Here is an 8,095-nt window from a genome sequence, read left to right on the forward strand (position 1 = left end):
AAGTAGACGGGAAAATGGCAAAGCCTCTGGCTGAAAAGGACTGAATTATTTCTGTGGGCTTTTTAAAGAGGTTTTTACTGAAATAGCAATGTAGTCTCTTGAAAGAACTTCTTGTTTTGCATTGTCATTAAATATCAAGCATAGACTTTGGTGATTTTGTTGGCTGTGTGTTTAAAATTCAAGTGTAAAATGGCACACTGCATTTTTTTTTTCCAGGCTGCAGAAGGGGGAGAGCGGGGGATAGTGCAGACTGTAGGGACACTGCCCTCCTAACCAATCAGAACACGCCTGTTTGCCATTACAAAGTTGTTAACCCCAGAGTCTTCTGGCTCCTGCTGCTTTTAATCTTTTTTGGATATTTCTCCGATTTTTCCAAACGCCCACAGAGCCTCAGGAAAACCTCTTAATTCAACCAGCGATCATGGAAGAAAGTACCACTTTCTATTTACAAAATATTCTAAAGATGTTTGGATATCGCTTTGCTGCATGGAGATGGCTGTTTGTAGGGGAACAAGTATACAGCCTATATTGTTACAGTCATTTTGCAAGGACTATCATCTCTGCCGCTTCTAAAGGTAAGTTTGTAAAAACAAAAATTTTAATATTTGTTGCTACATTTTTGCGATTAATATCTATCATAAAGGATTTTCGTTATGTTACTGAACCAAATGTATCTTTGTGTTTTTCTTTACCTTTGATCTCGTGCGTATTCCACCCAACGCTGTCTAGTTATTTTCGACAATTAAAAAACAGTTTTGTTTCCGTCTTTAAGGTTTAATATATTTGAAGCAAAACTACACTTCAATTATTGCGAGGTGTATGAGAACTCAAATATTTTTAAGATGGACTTATTTTGTACTGAGTGATAAATGCATCGCTATATCTATATTTATCTACACACACAATTTATAAATATAATGGATTGGCTAATTTATATGGGGATATCTTATCTTTATATATTTATTGTGGCTGTAGCTAAAATAGTTTATTATGCCGTTTCTGATAGCTCTTGATGGATTACTTTGATTCAAACTACAGGGGGAAAAAACTGCCCTTGGTATATGAAGGTGGAGATTGACATAACTTAATATAAACCCTGTTATGTCTGTTTCTAAACAGTGGCCTTTTTATTTGAAAATGAGCTCTCTTACAGCACTCAGCTTAAAGCCATATTTATATAAAGGCTCCTATTTAGCCACACTTCACAGAGATGTCTTATTTTTCTCCGAGAAGGTGCATTTGGGAGACATTTTGTAATTTTTGGCATTTTTCTAGGCGCATTTTTTTTCACACGGTGGGAGATCTTTTTTGTTTTGCATTGATCTGTGTTGGTGGCGCTGTGGTGCTCTTAAACAATGTATGTCCGTTTCACTAAGAGAAAGGGGGGTGGGGGAGAAGGTGGGGCAAGATTTGATCTATTGTATCTTTTCATTTTCTTTTATCAAAGTAGGAGCAGTTTAGTCGGAGGGATCATTAAACTGTGTTATTTAAATATTGGGTGAACTATGGATCGGAACAAACATTTCGTCACAGCCTCTCGCGTTTTTGTGTAATGAGAAAAGGGAGGGGTTTTTTTTAATCCTGTCTCTAGATCAGTTTTCTTTTCTTCAGTAAGATTTTAGCCCCACCCCTAAAATGATCTTGCAGTGGCTTCAAATGAAAATTTTTGAAATCATTTTACATATACATACTTTGGGGAAGGTTTTGGTATAAATTTACAGTGCTAGTAGTCCACTGTCTGCCAGTTGTGAAGTTAAACATTATTTTCATAGTTGATAGTTAAATATTAAGGGCCCTATTTCTCTATTCCTTGCACATACAAATCTTCTAGAGGGTCTTTGGGAGTTTGTTCATGAATAAGGGATTAGGCCCGTTGTTTAATGTTCCATATTTTCTATATGGAGTGTAAAACCTACAATAGTTTTCTTTCAAATTCTGAAACAGATGCATTTAGGGTTTTCTTTGCTTTGTTTAATTTCTATTTTGTAATTAGAGCAGGAGTAGACAAAAACATTACATTTAATTTTTTCTTATACTATTGAAAAGACTGCAAATAGTCAAATCTTTATAGGGCACAAAGGACATGCATTGTTATCTGCAAACCTCTGTATTGTGCTTATAAGAAAATTAAAAGCTCAGTGGGACGATACAGTCAGGCCTTAGATATGTATACTTAAAGCAAAATAAAATGTTTAAAAACCACTAGTTCATTGTTTGGGTTTGAAGTAATCAGAACACAGCCTAGAAAACTCAACAGGTTAACCAATACATTTAAGTGTGGAGCACAATAAAGATTTTTTTTTAAAGGAATCAATTTGCCTATTTATATGGAGTATTTTTGTGTAATTGACTGTTTATAACTTATGCACATGCTTTATATATACAATTTTAAAGAATAAATTTGATGCTTGTCACATTTACAAATTATAAAATTGTTGCATCAGAAATACTTTCGAATATATCTTCTAGAATGGGGTCTCTCTGTCCCTCTAAACAGAATTTTACTGATCCTCTAAACTTTTATCTAAAGGTCTAAATGCATATTTAAAACATATTTACTTACCAAATGTCTCTTCTAATAATCTGAATATATTTAGATATTTAATTTGGGGAGAAACTCATAGATTCATAGATTCTAGGACTGGAAGGGACCTCGAGAGGTCATCGAGTCCAGTCCCCTGCCCTCATGGCAGGACCAAAAACTGTCTAGACCATCCCTGTGATATAATTTACACATGGACAGTTTAAACAAAGCAATGTATGTGAGGGATTGCTTCACCTGACTGGTTGGCTCAGGGAAGTGCAGTCTGAACCTTTCTTTGCTCAGTAGGGACATCTGCATCCCAGGAGATAGTGAGCAGGGGTCAAACAGCTGCCCTCCCATGGAGCTTCTGCCAGGAAAAGTCAGCTTTACGCAGCAGTCAAGGCTCCAAAAATGCCCCACTGGCACAGGCTGGAAATCGGACTATTGTATCAGTGCATCTTTTAGCCTCCCTAGATATAATACTCTGTTTTTGAGGCTGCACTAATCTGTTCTGGGCCTTCTGAGCTAGTAAAGATTGTTGGTACTTTGCATCATTTAGACCTCACCTGTGGATGGACTTTTTGCTGCCAGAGATCAGCAGAAGCAAAGTTATTTATTGTTCTTGCATCAGTGAAAAGTGATTACGAATCATCCTGTAAATAATACAGTTGCACCATCATTTTAGAAATATACAATGGACATTTTGAGATGACTTTATAAGTGTCTCATTTGCATCATGTGTAGACTGCAGTAGAAATTTACTAAATGTAGTTTCATTCAAGAATATTTTTATAACTGTGCGTTTAACAAATCAACGTTTGACAAATAATCAGTAAGTCCATAGCCAAAAAATTTCTCATACTTGCTGACAATTCTCAAAATACACAAAGGTTTTGGAAGGATGTGGATATTACCACCTTCCAGAACCCCTATTTTGAGAAGTAGAACTAATGCAAATAGTGGCAGATTTTAGAGTTAGCACTCTGTTGAGATGAGTACAGGCAGTTTATATCTCTGTTGTTTATAGCTGTTGACAGAGGACAACTGTACGCCATCTGGTCACCTTCAGAAAAATTAGAAACTTAACTTTTTTTTATTTAAACGAAATCTTAACTTACACCAAAAAAATGGGCAAATTTCATCCTACTTACCACCAGCAACTGCATTTAACAAAAATAAGTCAACAAATCAGCTTTCTACTGTATTATCTATATTATACTTTATGATGAATTTTCTGAGATGTGGCTTCTGCCCTTGTAGACATTGGTTGTTCCTCCTTTTGTCAGACAGACAAGGAGTGCTGCTGGAGGATTTTGGCATCTAATCCTCCTTCTCCTGGCTCGAGTCCCCAGTTGTTTCCTGCCAGGACGACAGCAGAGGTGCTCCAGCTTACCTCAGCCGGCTATGATTCATCACAGAGCAGAAGCAGAAAAAGCAGGCAAAAGAAGAAAGTTCTACCTGCTTCTCCTGCTCGGGCATACTGCACCAGTCCATAGTGTGGCCAGTCTGCATATTGTGACCATGCCCATGTTGACTTGTTGTAGTCAACAATGGGAATGCTACCAGGTGGGAACTAGATGAATACTCCATTTTTCCCAGCCCAGTAGGACTAATAACTGCCTCAGTGAAGCCAGCAAGGGGACAGTGAGGAGGATGAATTCCAAGTAAAGATGCAGGAAAGGGATCTTTGTTTCTTCTTTTGCCCTCTTTCCATTCAGTGGGGGCCCAGAGCTTAGTTTAATGAGGACTATCCAGCCTTGTTGCTCCATCTTCGTGGGAATGCCCTTCTTATTCAATACCCATTCCCATAAAATAGCCTAAGTGAGGGCCCTGATCTTCTGCACCTACAGCCACCTCCTCAGTTCTCTTCAGAGACTTTCTTGAGACTACGTCGGACAAGAATCTCTCCACCATCTCCCAAAATTTAGCCCATAGGAACCTCTCCAGGTGTCTTCTAGTGGCAAACAACATGACCCAAGACTCCATTCAGGTAAGAGCCAGCATCCTGACTTCCTCAGTGCTACCTCACCCAGTTTTCTGGGTTCTTCCTTGGAGAGAGGACATGTCCTCACAGCTCAGACTCTTGGCTCTTAAGGGTCCATTCCAAGACTCCTTGATTTCACTCTCAACAGTTTTCAGAAAAAGAAACCTCTCTCCCTACTCTATCAAGCCACTTGAGCAAGACTCCATTTCCTCTCCTTCCTTGTCTCATAGAAGACGTTTCTTCACCAGTGTTCTCCAGTTTACCACATGTCCAACAGTGACAAGTGCCAACAAGTGGTCCTTTTGAAAGACAGACTTCAAACTGGAATCTTATCCTAACTTTGGATAAAGGAGGACATACTTAGAACCTATTATTTTTCTCTTGCCTCAGAATTGCAGATCCTAGGAGGAAGGATTTCCTGCATGTCTGCTCCAGCATCAGACTGGATGCATAGATCCTTTTGAGTAGTCCAGGAGCACTACTTAATACATATCCTCTACTTTCATCAGACTAGACGAGAGCTGAAGTAGCTGAAACCTTCTCCCATCTTCTCTAGACTGGGTCCATCACACCTTTCTCCCTAGACCTGTTGGGCAAAGTGATCTACTCAAGATATTTTGTAGCCCACAAGAGGTCCAATTATTTGTGGTTATTCTAGATTTGATAGGGTTTAACAAATTCATAACCAATTAATGGCTTAATATAGAATTTGTGATTCATCCTGGCAGTGACCAATGAAGAGGAATTCTTGGCATCCATTGACTTCAAGGGAGTGCATCTACGCATCACCGTAGCTCCAGATCATCTGAATTTCTTCAGGTTCTTAGTCAGACAGCTATGCTTCAGTGAATCATATTGCATTACCATTGGGCATGCCTCTGCCTCCTGGACCTTCTTCAGGATGATGGCAGTAATGTCAACTGCATAATCCCTTATCTGGGTGACTTGCTCATGTGAGTCCAGTTCCTCCAGGAGGCCAATGAGGTATTAAATAAATCTTTTTGTCCATTTGAAGCTCTGGGGCTCATAATGAATCAGAACAAGAGCTTCTTGATCCTTTCCCAAAGGTTCACCCATCTCGAGCAGTGATAACCACAAATAACAGAAAAGCGCTGCCATCTCCAGGAGGGATTAAAAAGCTGAAGTTGCAGATCTGGGCCTGTCAGCATATGAGACACACACCTATCAGGAATTACATGTGCCTTCTGGAGACCATGGTGTGCTGCCAAGACGTGATGTCCTGGTGTCAGTGGCTCTCCGCTCCTGCAACAGTTCCTCCTCCTGTTGCTTCAAACCACCAATGAAATCAAATTGAAGGTCCCCATGTCAATGAAGATATCTCTGACCTGGTGGCTGGACAGTTCTAATTTCCTAAAAGAGTCCCTCCTGCACAATTTTCCTTTTCCCTGAAACTTCCCATCAATTCCAGTGCCAACCTGAGGAAATGGAGTACTAACTCTCCCATAAGATTATTTCAGGGGCCTGGCCCCACGAATAAGGATGTTTCATATTAATTATATTATATTATATTATAACTCTGGGCAGTCAGACGTTCTTTGAGGCAATCTACAAGGCAACATGTCCTGATGGGATTGGACAATATGGTTGTAGTAGTCTATTTGAATCACCTATGAGGAACCTACTTGGCAGCTGGTATCAAGCGGAGTGCCCCAAGGGTCGGTTCTGGGGCCGGTTTTGTTCAATATCTTCATTAATGATCTGGAGGATGGCATGGACTGCACTCTCTGCAAGTTTGCAGATGACACTAAACTGGGAGGAGTGGTAGATACGCTGGAGGGTAGGGATAGGATACAGAGGGACCTAGACAAATTAGATGATTGGGCCAAAAGAAACCTGATAAGGTTCAACAAGGACAAGTGCAGAGTCCTGCACTTAGGACGGAAGAATCCCATTCACTGTTACAGACTACGGACCGAATGGCTAGGAAGCAGTTCTGCAGAAAAGGACCTAGGGGTTACAGTGGACGAGAAGCTGGATATGAGTCAACAGTTTGCCCTTGTTGCCAAGAAGGCTAACGGCATTTTGGGCTGTATATGTAGGGGCATTGCCAGCAGATCGAGGGACGTGATCATCCCCCTCTATTCGACATTGGTGAGGCCTCATCTGGAGTACTGTGTCCAGTTTTGGGCCCCACACTACAAGAAGGATGTGGAAAAATTGGAAAGAGTCCAGTGGAGGGCAACAAAAATGATTAGGGGGCTTGAGCACATGACTTATGAGGAGAGGCTGAGGGAACTGGGATTGTTTAGTCTGCAGAAGAGAAGACTGAGGGGAGATTTGATAGCTGCTTTCAACTACCAAAGAGGATGGATCTAGACTGTTCTCAGTGGTACCAGATGACAGAACAATGGTCTCAAGTTGTAGTGGGGGAGGTTTAGGTTGGCTATTAGGAAAAGCTTTTTCACTAGGAGGGTGGTGAAGCACTGGAATGGGTTACCTAGGGAGGTGGTGGAATCTCCTTCTTTAGAGGTTTTTAAGATCAGGCTTGACAAAGCCCTGGCTGGGATGATTTAGTTGGGAATTGGTCCTGCTTTGAGCAGGGGGTTGGACTAGATGACCTCCTGAGGTCCCTTCCAACCTGATATTCTATGATTCTATGAACCAAGAACCAGCACCCCCTGAAGTAGACCATCCTACTGTATTACTAGGCAGAGAAAAACTACGGGTCTCTGAAGGCACTTTGTATACCTCACTACCCATGCTGACTGGCTCAACTGGACTTAGGACCACCCAGACAAATGGAAGTTCCAAAAAGAAGTTTTCTAGTGGATAGCAATAATTATGTTTGTCATCTCTGGATGTATGCATGTCCAATCTAAATGATCAACCCCTACTGCAGCAGATAGCTGGATTTGGAACTGCTGACTCCAGGATTCCTTTGTGATCAGCTGGTCGATGGCATGAGGTTATGCCTTCCCTCTTCTCCACTCCTCATCATCTGCAAAGTCTTTAAGGCCAAGAGGGAGGAGTTGTCTGGTAATGATAACCCTGCCTGGGATACCAGGCTTGCAGACCTACACCACCTGTTCTAAGGAAGAAGACTCCTCCTTCTAGACAGAGATGACCTCCTGAACTTAGGTATAGTGGTGCATTTCAATCCCTGAATCTTCAAGCTCGGGGCCTGGTTTGTGAAAATGCCCTCTTAAAAAGCCTCTCATATGTATTATTGGAGCTGATCAGTCTTCTCCCCTTGGTGCAGTTCCAGGAGAGAAAAGAGCAAGAAAAGGCTCAGGGGAAATCTACATTTCCTTCAGGGAAGATTTGAGAAGAGGGGTTCAGTGCACAGGAGGTTAAAAAAGTATCAAGGTCCTCTGTTCCTAATATTTGTCCAAATTCCAAAAGCCCTAAAAAGGCACTCTGGCATTCTCTGGGTATCTAGAGATATTTGAAGATTCACTTTCATCATATTTTTGTGGGCTCCCCATAAAAGGCAGAGGAATTTTAGATAATTCCTGTCATGCTCAACTGTTAGAAATGGGCAACGTCCACCTTGATTGCATTGGCCTCGTTAGCATTGACCCCCCCCCCCCCCTTGGTAAGGCAACGCCCATCTTTTCATGTGCTGT

General features: G+C 41.1%; 1 protein-coding gene across 1 annotated transcript in view; it reads left to right on the forward strand.

The window, feature by feature from the left end:
* The first annotated feature begins 509 nt into the window (after window positions 1-509).
* EPC1 (enhancer of polycomb homolog 1) overlaps window positions 510-8,095 on the forward strand; it is a 108,639-nt gene continuing 101,053 nt past the window's right edge. Inside the window, exon 1 of the mRNA XM_026652008.1 lies at window positions 510-575. The gene's annotated coding sequence lies outside the window, so the exon portion shown is untranslated. The remainder of the gene's footprint in view (window positions 576-8,095) is intronic.

The sequence above is a fragment of the Terrapene carolina genome, unplaced genomic scaffold, assembly GCF_002925995.2.
Source record: "Terrapene carolina triunguis isolate 2854851 unplaced genomic scaffold, T_m_triunguis-2.0 Scaffold111, whole genome shotgun sequence".
Lineage (NCBI taxonomy): Eukaryota > Metazoa > Chordata > Testudines > Emydidae > Terrapene > Terrapene triunguis.